The sequence below is a fragment of the Pseudopodoces humilis genome, chromosome 7 (assembly GCF_049639895.1).
Source record: "Pseudopodoces humilis isolate 2021_Gansu_Grassland_sample_001 chromosome 7, ASM4963989v1, whole genome shotgun sequence".
Taxonomy (NCBI): Eukaryota; Metazoa; Chordata; class Aves; order Passeriformes; family Paridae; genus Pseudopodoces; species Pseudopodoces humilis.
The window spans coordinates 61,352,616-61,372,258 of record NC_142206.1 but is presented as its reverse complement, the minus strand read 5'-3'; positions in this window follow the sequence as shown (position 1 = coordinate 61,372,258).

Here is a 19,643-nt window from a genome sequence, read left to right as displayed (position 1 = left end):
ATTAGGAGGAAAAGCAAATGCTGAGGGAAAATATGCTCAGTTGGGCAAAAAAAAAAGTGTACCTGGGCCAAAGAGTGACAAATTGCTCCTTTTTAGGAGACCTTTTTAGCAGAGGGAGGCACTGAAGAAATGCCATGTTCTACTCAGCAGAAAAATCAGAGATGGATGCAATTAAATCCCTGAAGGTCTGAGGGAAATGCAGCCGCAGGAATGGGAGCAAAGAGAGGGCTCTGCCTGCAGATAATTAAATGTTCATTTTGGCGCCAGCAGGATCGGAGGCCAGACCTTGAGAAGTGGCAGCTCATGGGAATGCAGAGAAGTGGGGATGGGGACAGCCCTTCCCTAAAAAATAACTCACTCCCAAAAGTCCCTTCCCCTCATCCTCCACCAGGTCCCACACGGGACACGGGAGGGGGCCAGAATCTGCAGGAATCTCCCACCATGGAGAAGTGAGGTTGGAATGGCACTGAGAGATCCCATAAAAACCCTGTGGCTTCACATCTCCAGCCAACACCCCAAGGAGGGCTGAATTCCCAGGAATCCCTGTGGATCCAAGGGATAACATGGAGGAGTCATTTCATCCTGGGAAATCCCTCAGGAAGCCTCAGCAGTGACCGGGCTCGGGGTAATGGCTCCAAGCTTAAAAAATAAAATCATTGAGCAGAGGTGAGGGTCAGGAGCACCCTTCTTATCAACTATTTCAATCCCAGATGCAGGACCCCAAAATTCCCTGCTGGAATATTCCCTGCCAAGTTCAACATCACTGCAAAGGGTTGGTATCGTTTGCTACACCAAAAAAAAGACAATTATTCCTTAGCTTAACATCACACTCGAGGGAAAAACAGCCCAGAGTCCTGGGAGCTGGGTGATGGCATTGCCTGAAGATCCCGAATTAACCATTTCCTGAGGCCAAATTGAGCAAATTATTCGAGAATCTTGAAAAAAAAAATACAAAGTTAAACCTCCCCAGAAACTTTCTGACTCCAAAAAAGAAAATCCCATCCAACCTCATCCAAAACCGGGAGGTTTCTTCCTCGTGCAAAATAAAAGGTTTAGGGATAGATCAAATAGAATTGATTTAAGGGAAGAACAAGTTAATCAAATTGCTGGATTCAGCACAAATTTCCAGGGGAGGCTCCCCAGCCCCTCGCAAGGCACATCCCATCCTCTGGGTAGCAACTCATCCCTGCATGCAGAAGTCAAGCAGTTTTTAAGAACTGCAGTAACTTCCCAACTTCTCCCAGAGAATCCTTGTCCTGGATTTCACCTCCAAAGTTCATTTCTAGACTGAATTTCATGAAGATTTAAACTAATGCCAGTAGAAATTAAGATATTAATGAGAGAGGATTGCCACTGCCAAAGGGGCATTTTCACTGGACTCGGGAAAACCAGAGGGAAAATCCTTCCTCTACCTGAGTTCAACTTTTGAGCCAAAGTGGACTGGAAGGAAATTCCCTGAGGATTAGTCATTAAAAACCACTTTTCTCCCAAAAATGGAGTCCTGGGCACATGGGGCCTCCATCCTGTCCTGCTGGAAGGATGAGGTCAAGGACCTGAACGTGCCAGGGTTTTGGATGGGGAGCTCTGAAAGCCCAGAAATTCCCAGCGATCCTCACCAGGCTGCTCTGCGGGAGCTGCAAACCTGGATTTGCAATTTATCCCAGAATTTCCACCCAAAACACCTTCCCACAGTGCTGGGAACGGGGAGCAGATCCTGCACTGGGATTTTCTGCCGTTCCCTGAGCTCCAAGGACAGCGGGAGCTGCTTTGAATATCAGAGGGATTCGGGAGAGGCTGGGACAGGTCCAGCAGAGCTTTTCTCCCCCAGGTGATGCTGGCAGTGATTAATGAACCAGCTCAGCCTCCTCTCTAAGGTACGTGACCACAAGGCCGAGGTCACAAATGAAACACCCTGAAATCCCAGGAAAAAGCAGATTTCTTCCCCTTTCGAGGATCCAAGATGTAAAATTCTGCCCAGCAAACCCTCGCCCGGAGCCAGGTTCTGCTTGGACTAATTATTTGCATCTTCCCCGCTTTGCAAACCTACAGAGAGAAGCCAGCTCACCATTTCTCCATCCCAGGGTTTATTTTATTAATGAAAGCGCCAGCAGAAGAATGACAAGTTGATTTTAATGATCCCATCCCCCTTAATTTCGGCGGTGCGCCGTGGACCTGCGGAGCAGCAAACGAACTTTGCGTGTGTGTGTGCAGCTTGTACGTACAGGCAGGAGCACTAACGAGCTTGATTTGCTGATCAGCAGGTTTGGGAGTTATTTAAATTACTCCACGGCTCTAATTTGTTGTGAGAAAAAAAATAAAAATTACTGATTTTCCCATCAGCTTTTTTAGCTGACCCCTCGCTCCCCTGCAGAAGCAACGGGAGAGGGAATTCAGGAGCAGAAAATGCTGCCAGCAGGGAGCTGTGGGATGAAGATTTCAAATTTTAGGGAAGAATTACTCCCTGGAGTACCTGCACCCAGTCAGAAGCTGGAAAACACAGACCCAGCTCAGCTCCACCATCTGCCAAGGAGAATCCAGCTCCTCCTTCCAAAGATGCCTCTCCCAGCTCATCCACAGCTTTATATTCCCAATTCCTTGCTCAAACCTCTTCCCAAGCTTATTGTCCTCCATCAAATCTCTAAAATTTGGATATTTGGAGTGGGCAGCTGCTTCAAATATGTAACTTAATGTGGAAATCTCAGCTTTTTCCTCTCGTGTATTTATCATTTCCATTGTGTGAGGGGTGTGGGGGGACCCAGAGCCCTGCAGAGCTCCAACAGAACCACGGGAAAAGAAAAACAGGATCAAAAGGATAAAAAGCTCCACAAGGGAAAGTTCCAACTTCCCAAACAGGCTGATTCCGTGAGGAGAAAAGTGCTGCCACTTAAAGCAGCTGTTAGGAAAACAAAAAATAAAAATAAAAAAAAAATTCAATATTAAAATTCAGATGCTGAAGAGGATAATAACAAATGGGAAGACGTTTTCCTTAAACTGTGGTTATATTTTTTTCCACTGTGATTTGTGTCATTCATTCCTCCAGATTTATTCCCTCCCTCCAAAAAAAAAGGTCAGAAGTTTTTATCAAGCAAAAGTTGTTTCTCACATCCCAAGCTTTCCTTGGAAATCTTCCACATCCAGCCAATGTGAACTAAAAACAGCCAAGGGACCTCATTTCCCAAGACAGCTTCATGTGCTCAGCATGAATGTTCCTCCATCAGAGTTCTCCTTGGAAAATTCCGTGTTTCAGGTCAAACAGAGGCTGCTCCACCCATTCCAGAGCCAGGATCCCACCAGGAACTCTCCAGGGGATCCCACAGGATCTTCCAGCAGCTGCAGTCACCCCTGGCCCAGCTCAGCCTCCACCTCCATCCCAACACTTCTCCCTCCAGCTGAACCCCACAATTTCCCCTTCCTCATCCTCCTGCTGCTGCTGGATGATCTCCACAGGGAAGGACAAATCCCTGCCTCAATCCAGGCAGGAATTGCAGTGCCTGGCCTGGACCCCCCAGGGGCTCTGGCTGTCACCTTCAATCCATCACTCACAGTCAGCTCCCACCTGGGGACCCCTGTCCCTTCTTCCTCAGCCTCCTCCTGCCCTCAGCCTTGCTCTGGATTCCAGGATCTGTTTCTTTTTCCCAAACTGCTGGTTTTTTCCACAATCATTCCAGAAGAAGCTGCACCTGCTGCTGCAGAGCCGAGCTTACATTCACACACCAAGAAAAAGTTGCATTTTGGGCATTCCCAGAAATACCAACCCTGATCCATGATCCCCAGGGGGGAAGAAGGGCAGGGATGTACCTGTCCAGAGGTTTTTGGGAAGCGCCTCACAGAAGATGTTGCAGCAGGAGAGGCAACACCTGGCCAAGGTTTGATTCCCGATTCCTCCATTTGGCCAAAATCCAGACAAACCAGAGGGATAAACACCAGGAAAATGCACTTGAACTGGTCTGTGCATGCAGGGACATTTCTTGGCTTTGTCCCACAGTGGGGAATCCCAAGGGAAGGAGATTCTCCTCGAGCAGGCGGGAATTGGGAATCCACCCAGCCCAGGAGTTAAACCTGAGCTTAACCAGATTCACATCACGTTGCCACAAGTACCCCCAACAACATTTTTGGCCATTTTTGCTTCAGATGGGCCAAATTCTCCTCCATGCCCCTCTTGGCCCCTCTTACCTGCAAATACAAGGCTGCAGAGTGTCTTCCTTCCCTTTAATTTAATTTAATAACCAATTTAATTTGTTGGATGATGTCAGTTCTCCTCACAGACACCCCCCCTGCAAACCTCACCCAAATGGACACAAAGCCAGGATGGGAAAGTTTTGCAGCTCCCAAGAATCATTGAATCATGGAATATCCTGAGCTGGAAGGGATCCATTGGGATCAGTGATCCAACTCCAGGCCCTGCACAGACACCCCAAAAATCCCACCCTGAGCAACCCTGAGCAGCCTCAGGAATGTCACCATTCCCTGGGGAGCCTGAACACTTGGAGGGAAGAAAAAAAGGAAATTTTCCAGATTCTCAGGCAGATCTGGGAGAAAATTCAGGCAGTAGAAATCTTCAGAGTGTTCTGATAATTCTTGAGGGATCCATGTGTGATGTTTCAGCGGGGGTGGTGGCACTGCTCCGAGAATCATCGCACAGCTCCCTGTGCCCTCCCTAAAAAAGGGAATTAAAAAGAAAAAAGAAAAAGAAACACTCCCCAAAAGGTGACAGAGCAGCCAACACTGCTTGTCCAGAAGCGGAGTCACTTGGTTTCTTCAGCCTGGAGAAGAGGGGACTGAGGGGACACTCATTGGGATCTACAGCTCCGATCGGTGACCAGGGGCAGGACCCCGGTGATGCCTTTTGGGCTACTTAAAAACAGAGGCCAGACAAAACTAAGAGAATAAAAAGAACTTCCATGTGTTGTATAAAGATACATCTCAAGCAGACAAAGCCCACCCAGAGGCTACACCCAAAAATGGGCAGCAGGTCACAGTTTTTACACTTTTATAAGTTTGGTCCATTTGCACATTGGGGGTTAATCTTCCAATTCCAGCTTCAGATAATGAAGTCGTTTACCCCAAATTTTCTCCCTCCCCAACTCACTTTTGTTTCTACCTCTCAGGGCCTGGGGCAGTGAGGTGTCCTTGATTGCCAGGCCTGGAGAGGAATTGCTGTCCAAAACAGGGAAGCAGCAGCAGCTGACACTGCACACAGAGTTTAGAGTTATCCACTAAAGAACTGCAGAGTTACAAATACATGGAAAACAGAAAAGACAAAATCCTAAGGTATCACATGGAACAGGTGGAGCTGTGCCAGGGGAGGGTTCAGATGGATTTTAGGAACAGCTTCCCCTGGGAAAAGGATCACCTCATGCAGCTCACCCACAGGCTTTAGGCCCGGCCCAAACCACCAGCACATCCTTTGCTCCCGCTTTAAGCCGAGCTCAGCACCGCTGGGGAAAGACAGGAAGGCATTTGATCTGATAAATGATGCAATTCCAATTATCCTCATTAAACATGCCTGCCCTGTGCAGAGAGCAGCACCAGCACCGTGTTCTGGGGAGGCTGCTCTGCCAGGCTGCCCGAATGAGCCAGGCACCGCCAGCATTCCCACGGGGAATCACAGATGGAGAGCGCTGGAGTGTCCGTCTCTATTAATCCAGCCTGGGCTTTGATTCCCACCTTCCTGCCAGGAATTGGGAGCTCTGCTGGAGGAGGCATGGAGCAGATTGGCAGGCATGAGCCGCACGCGAGGCTGATGGCGAATGTGGAAAAGCTCCTGGCATCGCTTCCCTCACTGCTCCGGAGGCTCCGACACGCCAGACGTGGCACTGGGGCAGGGAGAAATGAAAGGGAGAGCAGCTGCTCGCGGTGCTTTGCCCCAGGTATCAGCTCAGATGGGAGCAGGAGCAGCTTTTCAGGTGGCTTCAGCTTCGCAGGGAGGCGTGAAATGGACACAGAGCGCAAAACACTGTCAGTTAACGCCCCAACTTCCTGCGGGGTGAGAGGAGATGGGGAAAATCTTTGTGCTGTGCCTTTATATTGCTCTTTTGTTATGTTTGTGCTGCTGGGAAGGGAACCTCAAAATGGTTTGGGTGGAATGGACCTTAAAGCCCATCGAGTCCCAGCCCTGCCATGGCAGGGACAGCTCCCACTGTCCCAGGCTGCTCCAGCCCCAGTGTCCAGCCTGGCCTTGGGCACTGCCAGGGATCCAGGGGCAGCCACAGCTGCTCTGGCAATTCCAGCCCAGCCAGCAATTCCCAATTCCCAATCTCCCATCCATCCCTGCCCTCTGGCAGTGGGAGCCATTCCCTGTGTCCTGTCCCTCCATCCCTTGTCCCCAGTCCCTCTCCAGCTCCTCTGCTCACCCAGCAGTCAAAATGGGTTAAATCTCTGACAAATCTGGGGGCTGCTGCTCCCAGCCCCAGATCAGTCCTTCCCCTGACAGAGCTGCCCCACACTCTGCCTCTCCTGCTCCAGGATCAGCCGTGAGCTGCACGCTCAGAGCATCCCCATTCCTCCTCATGAGCAAAGCAGCTGCAAAGACCCTCCTAAATTTGCTTAGAAAAGCATTTGTCAGGTTCCACATGCAGCCGAATCGATGAATCAGATTTCAGCATCAGATCCTGGCATTTTCCTCCTAGGTGTTCCTTGAGGAGATTTTTCTTCACAATTTTGTTGCTTCAGCTTCTTTCTCCATGAGGTGGTGACAGCCCCAGCCAGGGGTGACCCAGGACTTGGGACCACGAGGGTTCTTTGAAAACACCCTTCAACATAAAAATACCTTTCCCAAATAGCACAACTGTGTCCAAAACAGCCCCTGACACCCCAGGGGCATCAATCAGAGACCACAATCAGAGAAGGAAAACACCACCAGGAGTTTCCTGGAGTCAGTGGAAAAGGGTCAGAGGCCTGAATGGATTTGCTCAGCTTTAGCTGCTTCAGTGATTGCCTCGTTCTTTTCTTCTATTGGCAATTCCTTCCTCCGGTGGGATTGTTTCTCTTCCTTCCAATAACACAAATATTCCTGAAACCACGGGAATTAAGTCCTCAATTAAGGAAATCCCAGAGTTTGTCTGTTCCTACAGTGTAGGATACCCATAGTGCAGCCTGGAAGTGCCCAAGGCCAAGTTGGGATTTGGAACTACCTGGGGTAGTGGAAGGTCTTCAAGGTTCCTTCCAACCCAACCCATTCCGTGATTCCCCAGTCCTGTGAGTGACCAGAAGCCTCCAAAGGCTCATTTCTCAGCAATAAACAGCAATCAAACGCCAGCAGCTTTCGTTGTCCTTTTTGTTTAGGGGTTTGAGCTCCATCTGCGTCGCCGACTGCAGGGTCAGCTCGTTGTGTTTGGGGGAAGGGAAATGAGCAGCCTGTCTGGAATTCTTTCCTTTGCCACTTCAGTCTCCCCGAGAGCACCTCCTTGCAGATGGAAACGCAGACTGGCAGGAACTGCGAGCTGCCACCGCTACCTTCTGTTCCCTCCTGCTTTGCCAGGATGGATTCCGTCCCCAGACAGGCTGGAATTCATGCCAGTGGCAGACAGTCCCATTGGATTAAGCCTTCCCAGGTTCATTCCAGCAATTTTCCAGGAAGATTCACAGTTTGTTTCCCCGGTGCTCTGGGTCTGTCAGATCCGTATAAACCAGCCCGCAGCGGGATGCTGGATTATTATTTATGCTTTTCATGGGGATATGGGATATTAAGGTTCAATTTAAACAACTGCTTTGACAAAAAGATCATCAGATTTTCTGCAAGAGATTTCATGCCCCAAATGAGGGCCACGGGATGAGGACACTCTGCAAAGAAAAGTTTAGTTGAACTCAACACATCTCAATTTCAGCCCAGAATTCCAAATCCCAGTAATTACCGCTGCGTATTTCCCCATCCTGCAGCACATTGTACAAATGGAAAAACAAATTTCCATCTCCCAGCTCCGAGTGCCCTCACTAATGGCCAAGAGGGAAAATAAGGATCAACCAACATTTGGGCAGCGCTTCAACATCGAGGGCAAAAAAGGAGAGAATCCAAAATGAGTGGAGAACCCAACTCCATCTTCCAGCCACTGGACTGAGGGACTCAAACCCCAAAAAAAAAAGGGAAAGTAGACAGGGAAGTGTATCTGGTTGCCATGGAGACAGCACAATATGAAAGCAAGAGCTGATGGAACCTTTAGAGTTATTTAAATGCTTGTTATAAAGTTATGCAAAAGAGCAGAGGAAAGAAAGCAGCAGGGTTAACGTGCCCAGAAGGAAAAGAGTCGTTGTGGGATAAGCAAAGTACCAACTGTGGAGGCAGAAATAGGGTTTGGTTACATGGAGCCCTTTGGAATAATGAGATAATTATGCCCTCTTAAATTAATGGGGAATTTTGTTGCGAGGAGCAGAGGAAGGAGGCAGAGGTCACTGGGCCGCAGGGTTGGGGTGAAATAATTTCTTGTCAAGAGTCCTCCCCCAGCACCTCATCTTCATCCCCTCAGCCCCAGCTGCTCCCAAGATCCAGGAAAATGGTTCAGGTGTGAGACTTGGTCCATACCAGTCTCACCGTGCTCCTTTGGCTTGGCATCATTTCCTCATTTCCATCTCTGCTTTTCCTTCCAGCAGCAGCTCTGCTCGGAGCACTGGGATGACTTGGGATGATCTGGCTCATGCAGAAAGGCCAGGCAGGGATCTGGAGCCTCTGAAACTCAAATTTGGAACAAGAACCGGAGATTATCTCCCCCTGGACAAAAAACAAACCAGGAGAGCAAGTTCAGCACCCACAGAGCCCCACCAGGTCACCCTGTGCCAAAATGTTCCCTCACAAGTGCTCTGCTCCCACCTCTCCTGTAGGGCCTGAAGGATTTATTATCCTTCATATGAGGGAAAAAATAGAGGGAAAAATGAGAGAACCTCTTCTTTCCTTGCAATTCCCCCAAACCTGGAGCAGGAATTCTCCAGCCCCTTCCCAGCTCCCTCAGCAATTCTCCAGCCCCTTCCCAGCTCCCTCAGCAATTCTCCAGCCCCTTCCCAGCTCCGGGCTGTGCTCCGGAGAGGCCAACGGGAATCAAGTGGAGTAAATCCCATTCCAGCCACACTCAGGCCTTTGGGCTCAGCTCCTTCCTGGAGCCGTTTGTCAAGTGCTTTTCATCTGAAACATGATTCGGGGATTCAATTACTTTATAAAGTCAATATTTTAGGTCACAGCTTATGCATCAACAAAGACATCTCATGGGATTAGAGCTGAGCGTGGTGGAGCTCTAAGTAATGTTCCCTGCGCTGCTCCAGCTGGAAAAGTCGATAAGATCGGTTTGTTTCCCCCACATTTCATTCTCAGAGGCTGCAAAAATGATTGTTCACTTCTGTAAATTTAAACCAGCAAGAAGGAGAAAAGGTTTCTGGCTTCATTATTTCCAGAGAGGTAAAACAGGATTGCTCCGGCAGCTCCTCTCCGTGTGCTTGGCAAAAGGCAGCCAAGAGGGGGATGAAAAACAACTCTTTATGCTCAAAAACAAAGTTAGCAAGGGAGAAATCCCAGGATGAGCTGGTCCCAAACACAGCCAGGCTGGAAAATGAGGGAAAAGGTCTAGAGGAGCTTTGAAAGGAAGAATAGGAGAGGCAGAGGTGTCTGCCAGGTTTTTTGGAATAGCAGAGAACTGGAGCTGGAGCTTCCCACCCTCTGCTCCAATATTCCACTAAGCAGGACAAATGTAATTATTCAGGGTTTTAATTAAAGGCTTCAGGAACAAAACTAAAGATTCCTCTCTCATTTGAGATGGAGGTTTCTCCCTCCTTATGATGAAGTTCAGCTCAATACTAAATTAAATATTTCAAACTCTACTTTTTCTTCTGAAATCATCCAAACACTAAATTTAGAGTCTTTCTTTAACAGAAAGACTCTAAATTTTTATCTTTGCCAAGGCCACAGCACTTCCTAAATCTCTGCTGAAGTCAGAAAAGCACCAAGGAAAAAAAAACAGGATTAAAAGTTTATACACCTGAGATCTCTTTCCCAGAAAAACTTCCAAGGCCAGAAGTGTTTCCAGCAAAGAGCCCCTGCAGAAGCCTCCAGGCCCTCCTGGGGCACAGCAGAGCCACCAGGGATCTCCAGATGGTCCAGGAGCAAATTCCTCGGTCTGTAAAAGCATTCCTTGGATATCCGGGGATGGTGTTGCCAGGATGCAACACCAGGACCCACCCATGGTGATGTAGAAATGCTAAAAGGGCTGTAAAACATTTTAGATGAAGTCAAAGCGGCTCAGACCTCTGCAAAAACCCCCACAAAAGAGCTCTACGAGCAAACCCAGCCCCAGGAGCTGTTCCTGCTCCATGGGAACCGGACCCCATCCCACCGGAATGAGCTGCCACATTCCAGCAAAAGGAATCAGAGCCCTTGAGGTTGGAAAATCCCTCCAGGATCGAGTCCAACCATTCCCCAAGGCCACCCCTGCCCCGCGTCCCCAAGTTCCACAGCAATTTTAAATCCCTGCAGGGATGGGGGCTCCACCACTGCCCTGGGCAGCCCTTTCCATGGAGAAATCTTCCCAATATCCAATCTAAACCTCTCCTGGCCCAGCCTGAGGCCGTTCCCTCTCCTCCTGTCCCTGTTCCCTGGGAACAGAGCCTCTCCCGGCTGTCCCCTCCTGCCAGGGACTTGTGCAGAGCCACAAGGGCCCCCTGAGCCTCCTTTGCTCCAGGCTCAGCCCCTTCCCAGCTCCCTCAGCAATTCTCCAGCCCCTTCCCAGCTCCCTCAGCAATTCTCCAGCCCCTTCCCAGCTCCCTCAGCAATTCTCCAGCCCCTTCCCAACTCTTTCAGCCTCTCCTGGGGTTCCAGCCCCCTCCAAACCCTACTGGGCCAGCATTTCTGGATTTTGGCTACCAACCACCCCTCCTGTCCTGCCTTGGAGGTCAATGAGGAGGAAGAGGAGCGATGAAGGCGCCCTTCAACAAGAACCCATGGGCATGATTAATTTGGGCTCATTAGGAAGGGAACAGGAGGGAATTTAATGGGATTAGTGCAGCTGCGGGAAGGGCTAAAGCCCCTCCTGGAGCTGGGAATTGCTGTGGAAGCAGCCGAGTGTCCACAGCATCCACCCAAAACTGCCCCAAATAGCCCAAAATCAGCCCCCGCAGGGAGATTTTTGGGGAGGTTTTCAGAGCCCTTTTAGCAGCTCGTTATCTCCAAACGCTCAAGGGAAGGCAGCTCAGTTGGCAGAGTTGGGAAAATTGGGATTTTTCCCTCTCCCTCGGTCTGACACTCTTTACCCATTGATAAGGGGTGATAAAGCCGCGAGAGCTTTCCAGGCATCTTCTGGCAAATGAGCCATAAAATAGGATCGCTTTAGGATTATCCCGAAATGGGAGAAACCTTCCAATTATGCCCGAAGAAAAATTAGAATATCCTAATGCTAATTATAGCATCCGTGGCTTGGATTTGTTTGATGAGGAGCTCGCTTCGGGTAAAATAAATACCGGCTTTGAAGGCAAGTCGGGGAAAAAAAGAAGGGAAATGAAAAATGGAAAACCTGGAGTGACCGAAAATCCAGGTGTGGGCACACAACTGAATCCACCCATCCCACACTTCCAGCCGGGATCAGCCTGGTCCAGAACCAGCAGCAGGTCCCACTGAATTCCCAAATTCCCTTCATCACATCCCAGCTCCATCCCCACCACGAAAGAGGAGCCCTTCCCTCTCTGCCGGTTTTGTGTCAGGATTTGTCTCATTTCGGGTGATTCTCCTGCCCTGCGGTGCCTGGGAAAAGATGGGAAGCCCGGGTGGGAAACAGGAGGAGGAGCTGGGAATTTAGAGAGGGTGAAAGGTCCTGCAGCCCCGGGTTTGGCTCCCCAGGAGTCAGAAGTGAGGGAATAAAGGCATCAGGATTGAATAACAGCCTTAATTCTCATTAAAAATAGGAAATATTTAATAATTAAACTGTTTTTTTAATAAAATGCCCTATTCTGGTTTTAGTATCTGTTCAGGAGGAGACCCCACAGCACATCCCAGACCCAGACGGAGCCAGGCTGGGAATGCCTGCATGGACACAGATTAATTACTCATCCGTTCATCCCTGAATGTGTTCCTGAGACCATTTCCTCCTAGAAAAATCGGGGACAGGTTTGGGAGCCGCTCCTGCAATATTGACAGGAATTAACCTCAGGCCCTGAAGGGATTTCTGTGTCCAGCAATGAAGCAAAATAAATCCCACACCAATGGTTTGGGTTGGAAGGGACCTTAAAACACATCTCATTCCGTGGGCAGGGACACCTTCCGCTGTCCCAGGCGCCCAGGCACGAGGCAATTATCCCAAAACTACATTTGGGATATGGGAACAACCTTCAGGCAGCATCTGGATTAAGAAAACCAAAGGCTCAGCCCTGGAGCTGCAGTAAAAACCCCTTTATTCCTCCAAGGACATTTCCACCCATGCACATTTCCAGGAGCACCTCCATCCCCACTCACCCATCCCATCCCCAACTCCAGTGCTGGCTCTTGGAGCAAATTCCATGAAAATTTTCCTCCTGGCTGTGAGAAAATGAAAAAAAAAAAACCCAAAAAAAAACCCCCACTTCTGCCAAGGGTTCTGTTTTGCCTGACAGCCCTGCCCACAAACGGAGCTGGCCAAACCCAAAAGTGCAAATGGAACCAGCAAGGAACGGTCCCAGAATGGGAAAGGATGAATATTCATTGGAATATTTTGGTTGCATCCCATCTATCTTTGTAACAGACATTTTGCTCATCCAGCTCTGGCTGGAGCTCTGACGAGTGACAGCAAGAAGAAGCCTAATTAGCATAAATGGTAATAATTAAGGATGCAAATGCGGTAGATGTCGCTCAGTAATTTAACCAGGAGTGGGCAAAGCACCACCAGATCCCTGGTTCAAGGAAAACAACCCCAGCAAAGGGATTTGAGGAGGAAAAAAGCAGGGAATGAACAGAGTTGTTTTAAACAAGAGAAAAAAAAAACAACCCTAAAATTCAAGGAGGTTCGGGAAACTGTAAAAACAGGGAATGGGTTGGAGTTTATGGGATCTTGTAACAAAAGAGAGGAAAGCAGGAAGAAATAATACCCTGGGAAGGCTCAAAAAGGGGATATCCACGGTATATCCATAGGTAAATCCACAGGGATATCCACAAAAAGCCAGAATTCCCACACTGCCAACATCCCTGAACTTACTGGGATCTTCCCAGCGGGAAAATTCCTGGCTGAGCAACACAGGGAATTCAATTCTGCTAAAAAGGGCCCCGAGTTTTTCGGGATGTTGGAATGGAAAAATAGTTTGGGTTGGAAGGGACTTTAAAGGGGTTTATTCCAAACCTATGGCCAGGGATAGGGACAATTCCCACTGGGATGAGGGGTTTTTCCATCCCTCCTGTTCATCATTGATGTGGGGACAAGCTTAAACCATAAAAACCTTTAAAATAAATATAAATATTAATATTAATTTCAATAAATAAAAAGAAAAATATATAATATAGTATAATAATATAATATAATATGATATGATATATTATATGATATGATATAATATTTTATTATATTATATTATATTATATTATATTATATTATATTATATTATATTATATTATATTATATTATATTATATACAACTAATAAATAATATATTGTTTATATATAAGAAAAATAATAAATAATATATCATTTATTTATAATAAACAATATATAAATAAAAAATAATTTTAAAAAAATGTAAAATATTCAAGACCTCGAATTAAGATCACAGAAAACCAGGTTGGAGCTTGATCCTGAGGATCGATGACCATCCCCAGATTATTTGCTGGAGAAAAAATTCCAATCCTAAAATAAACAAATGGATGCAGAATCCTCCAGACCTGGGGAACCGCTTGGAAAATCAACCAAGATATTCCAGTTTCTCTTAAACGCGTGGCAAAGCCTGGAACTAAAGAGCAGAACCTTTTAAATGCACCCAGCCCTAAGGCCTTGTCCTAGAGAAGCAATTCCCACACCACAGAAGTGCTCCTGTAGGATTTTTGGAAGGATTTTCACCCCATTTCTCACACCAAAAGTGTTTTTTTTGGGATGCCCCGAGAGCACAGACCACGGGTTTTTAATGTGGGTTGGATTTTATGGCTCAGCTCCGAGGTGAACACTCCTCAGTGCCCAGGATTTCAGTGGGACCATATTCCTAAACACAATTAATTCACCAGAGTTCACCACCCCATAATATGGAATTAGCAGCATCCTGCTTTTTCCAAGGGCTGGGAAAATCCGGAGCAGGGAAACATCAGTGGCTGTGCCCCGGAGCAAAACCCCAAACAGCTGCAGGGGGTGACGTGCTTTGGGAGTGGGCTGAGGAAAAGGAAGAAAAGTTTGTGGAATAGAGGTGGGAAATGGATTTTTTGGTGTTTTCCAGAGTTCCCAGTGGAATTCCCAGTTGGAAAATCATGGAATTCCACACTGGGTTGCTTTGGAAGGGATTTTGAAGCTCAGCCAGTTCCACCTTTCCCTGTCCCAGGCTGCTCCAAGCCCCATCCAGCCGGCCTTGGACACTTCCAGTGATCCAGGGGCAGCCACAGCTTCTCTGGGAATTCTATTCCAGGGTCTCCCCACCCTCACAGGGAGGAATTCTTTCCCAATATCCCATCTAAACCTGTTCTCTGTCAGTTTGGATCCATTCCTCTTTGTCCTGTCCCTCCATCCCTGCAAATCCTCCCTCCCCAGTTTTTCTGTAGCTCTTTCAGGCCATTCCAAAGCTTCTCTCCAGGTGAACATTCCCAGTTTTCCCAGCCTTTCCTCCCAGCAGAGCTGCTCCATCCCTTGGATCCCGGTGCTTCCTCTGGACTCGCTCCAGCAGCTCCACGTCCTCCCTGTGCTGGAAGCAGGAAAAGCCAAGGGAAAACCTTGAATTTCCACAGGGAACCTTTCCATGGGAAGCTCCATCCCCTCACCCATCCCTGGAAAATCCAGGTGCAGCTCCAAACCGCACGGATCCAGCAACAGGGAGGGATCAGCACATCCCTGAAAAGTTTGTTCTGCTTGGAAAAATCCTCTGCAGCTTTCTTGGGATCCCATCCGCTCTGGAATTTTATCCAGCTGGGAGAAAACCCCCTCCAGCCCGCATTATTCCTTAAATGCCGTTCCAAGCGGGAATGGTTCAGGATGACATCCGGAATGAAACATTCCCAGGACACGAGGTTTTTCCAAAGGCCGGGAATCGCATCCCGCTGTAAATCACCGGGAAATGTGAACAAACAGCTCCATCTACTGATCCCTGTCCTCCCAAAATCCCCAAACCCCCCAGTCCGGGGGGGATTCAGCATCCAGCAGGGTTTTTATCACAATCCCATGGGATGGGGGAGAAAACCGGGAAGGGGAAAAGTGGGAGGTAAAGGCACTTTAATAGGGAAAGGAAAAACAAGGATTTCATTCCCCCTCTCCCACAAATCTAAATCCCCACACCAGCTTTAGGAAGAAAATTGACTTTATCCCAGCCCAAACCACACTTTCTCCACCCTTTAATCCAGATTATTTCTGCTGAGCTCAGGTCCCACCCTATCCAAGACATCCTGATTTATTCCCACCACCTTTCCCATCCTTGGATGGAGCACACACATCATCCTCTCACTCTGTGGAAGATCCCAATAAAATGTTTTAAATTTAAATTTAAACAAATAAAATTTAATATAAATATAAATATAAATATAAATATAAATATAAATATAAATATAAATATAAATATAAAATAGATATAGATATAAATATAAATGTAAATATAAATACAAATATAAATATAAATATAAATATAAATATAAATATAAATATATAGATATAAATATAAATAAAAATAAAAATAAAAATAGATATAGATATAAATATAAATACAAATACAAATATAAATATAAATATAAATATAAATACAAATACAAATATAAATATAAATATAAATATGAATATAAAATAATAATACTAGTAATAATTATAATAAATTTTTATATTTAAATAAATTCAATAAAATGTTTTAAATTTTGGAAACACAGCACGAATTCTGTGAGTAAATTCACGTCTGGAAGAGAAGGGGCATTTCAATCTTGGGTTTTAAAAGGGAGAAATAAAGAAAGAATTCTTCCTTTTCTGCTGTGGTGGGTGAATTAAATCCCTCCAAAGGCTGCCAAAGCATCAAGACCGGCCCTGAATAATCAGAATAATGCCCCACCTGTCTGCTGAGCTGGAACTTTTCAAGGCAGAGCTATTTCCCAGCAAATTGTTGGATATTCCTGCTCCAGCAACAGTGAGAGGGAGTTTGGATGAAATGGCTGCAATCCAAGGAAACGGTGAAATAAGGAGAGAAAAGCAGCTGGTTCTACAAGAAGGGAAATCAGGATTGAAAGCAGGATGGGGATGTGGGCTGGGATCATCCAGATGTTCCTGCTGTTCCCTGGAGCAGCTGGAGAGGGATGGACAAACCTCACAAGCAGGGAAAACTGGGATTTTATACACAGGAGAGCAGGAAATGGGGCTTGGAGCCACCTGGGACAGTGGCAGGTGTCCCTGTCCAGGGTAGGGGGGAATGGGGTGGGATTCAAGGTCCTTCCCAAGCCAAACCATTCCATGATTCAGAGGGAATGAAGCATCCCAGGCTCTGTGGAGAGCACGACCCACAGTGATGCAAAATCCCTGGAGGAGATCCTGGCCATTTAACCCCAAAAATTCCCGAGGGCAAACCCCTAATCCCAGAGGTGGGAAAGCACCAGGTCCCTGCTGGAGGTCTCCATTCCCAAAGAGCCCTTGAGAAGGTGCATTCCCCATTTTCTGCTGCCATTTCCATGTCTGAGCTCATCCCTCTCACAGCTTGGAGCTGCAAAACCTGAAAAACTTTGGATTTTCTCTCGTCCTGGTAGCCTCTGAGGTTCTGGGAATTTTTGCTGCCCAAGAAGGGCTTTGCTCACTCTTCATCCTTTAAATGTCCTTTAAAGGTCTCCATCCTCTGCCCAGCCAACTGTCCTCGGAAAAATTGGGAATTTAACAGCTCCGCTGGGCCTTGCCCCTCCGGCAAGCAGGGAATCAGCAGCAAGGCTGAGAATGAAGTGAAAACTCAGCAATTGTTTCATTTTCCGAGGAATCCAAGCTGGAAAACTTTTGGATCATTTCCCAAAGGGAGAGCAAACGTCTTTTCACAGTCGGCTCCTGGATTTGGGAAAAGCGGGAGAGCTCCCAGAGCACTGATCCCTGCAGACAAACCCTGCCCTGCCCACAGGGACACCTCAAACACGGCTGAAACCCCCAAGGATATCAGGAACCTCATGTTTTGAGCTTAGGAATTTCCATGGGAATGGCCCCTTTTGTTTTTCCATGGAAATCACTGGAAAAACCAGCCTAGACCCATTGTGGGTTTAAGCCAAAGCTCAGCTCTGACATTCCCACTTTTACATCATTTGCATGGAAAATGGAATTATCCATTATCCATTTAGGATATTGGAATGTCCTAAACCACCTGGAAAGAAAGGTTGGATCCCTGGCAAAGCCTCTCCCGGTCTCTGATGGTCCAAAAGAATTGATCCACGTGAAATCCAAGCCCAAATTCCCAGTTTTGAGGGTTCAGATCCCAAGCCAAGCCCCAAAGCACGACCAGGAGCTCCCAGCCACGCCTGGACACAGCCCCCACACATCAGCTGGGAGGGAAAAGTGGGATTTGAACCTGTGCCAACAAGGAGGTTAAAGCTGAGGGAACTTTTACCACATAAATAAATAAACAAACACATGTCCAGGTGTGTGTTTTTCCTCCCAGGCACATTCCAAGGATGGCCAAAATCTCAGGAAATGAGTCCTGGGGTGACTTTGTTTCCTCCCAGCCTGGACAGAGCTGTCCAAAGCCTCCTGCCCTCACCAGGTAAGTTGAATTCCTTTAAAATAAATCCAAATTCTGGGCTTTTTTTTATTTTATTTTTTGGCTTTGATGAGTGGGGTTTCCTCTCTGCAGAGGCAAACCCAGTAAATAAAAGTCCGTGGCAGGAGGAGCCGGATGGCTGCAACTGGAAAGGTCTTGGAGCGTCTGAAGGGAAGGGAATGGATTGATTTATGATTTTAACAAGGCTGGCTGGGCAGGGAGTCGTGCCTAGACAGTTTGAAAGGCAGGAGGAGATATTAATCAAAATTAAGGCTGCTCTAAGCCGCTCTCCGAGCCACTGGGCCGAGTCCTGCCTAACTGATTCCAGGCCTAAAGCAGGGACAGGCTGGAATGAGGGGCTCGGCTTTGGTGCCGGATGGGGAAGCAGAGGCTTGGAACAAGGGGAGTAATGAGGAATAACCGGGATCACTTGGAGGGGCTGTGCTCCTGTCCCCTCAGATTAGTCCACGTGGGAATGATGGATGGGAACACGGGATGAGGAGCAGCGGTGACATTTCTGGAATCACGCCCTGCCAAAGGTCAGCTGGGCTTGGATTGGGAGCTCCAGCGCTGGAAAATGATGGTTTGGGGCACTAGGCTGACTTTTCAACCTGGATTGAGCTGGAAAAGCCGTGCTGGCCCAGCAAGCTGCTGCCTCATTCCTGCAGGAATTGTCATTCCGAGGGAAAACTCCTTCACAAGGCTCTGCAGGGGGTGCTGATGGGGCTTCCTCCCACCTGGGCGAGGTTACAGAAGAGTTTTTGTGGGAAAAGACACCAAGATCACCAGGTCCAAGCTGTGCCCGATCCCCACCTGGGTTTTCAGGGATCTCTGGATGTTCCCTGAGTCCAGCAGGGGCTCACACAAAGCAGAGATGCCAAACCCACCTCCCACGGCCTCACTCAGAATGGGGCAAACATTGCAGGTTTCCGTGCAAATCTCCACAACTTTTTTTATGGAATCCATAGTTTTCATATGGAAAATGTGAGGAGGGGCTGAGAGAGCTGGGAAGGGGCTGGAGAATTGCTGAGGGAGCTGGGAAGGGGCTGGAGAATTGCTGAGGGAGCTGGGAAGGGGCTGGAGAATTGCTGAGGGAGCTGGGAAGGGGCTGGAGAATTGCTGAGGGAGCTGGGAAGGGGCTGAGCCTGGAGCAAAGGAGGCTCAGGGGGCCCTTGTGGCTCTGCACAAGTCCCTGGCAGGAGGGGACAGCCGGGGGGGTCGGGCTCTGCTGCCAGGGAACAGGGACAGGAGGAGAGGGAACGGCCTCAGGCTGGGCCAGGGGAGGCTCAGGGTGGATATTCGGAAGATTTCTTCGTGGAAAGGGTTGTCCAGCCCTGGCACAGCTGCCCAGGGCAGGGGTGGATTCCCCATCCCTGGCTGAACCTCTAAGATTGAATCCAACCATTCCCTGAACCTTGTCCCCAAGTGCTGCATCCACAGGGATTTTAGATCCCTCCAGGAATGGGGACTCCACCCCTGCCTGTTCATCCCAGAGAGGTTTGGGTTGGGAGGATCTCAGATCTCACCTCAATTCCGCCCCTGCCATGTCAGGGACACCTCCCCCTGTCCCAGCTGCTCCAGCCCCAGTGTCCAGCCTGGCCTTGGGCACTGCCAGGGATCCAGGGGCAGCCACAGAATCCATCCCAACCTCTCCTCATCCTCCCAGCCAGGAATTCCCAATTCCCAGTATCCCACCTAAACCAACTCACTCTGAGATTAAAGGTGTAAATACTCAGAGCTGGGATACATTCAAGCTGGAATGATAATTCCAGCATTACCCATTGCAATGTTTATTGCCCAATATACCACGGCAATCC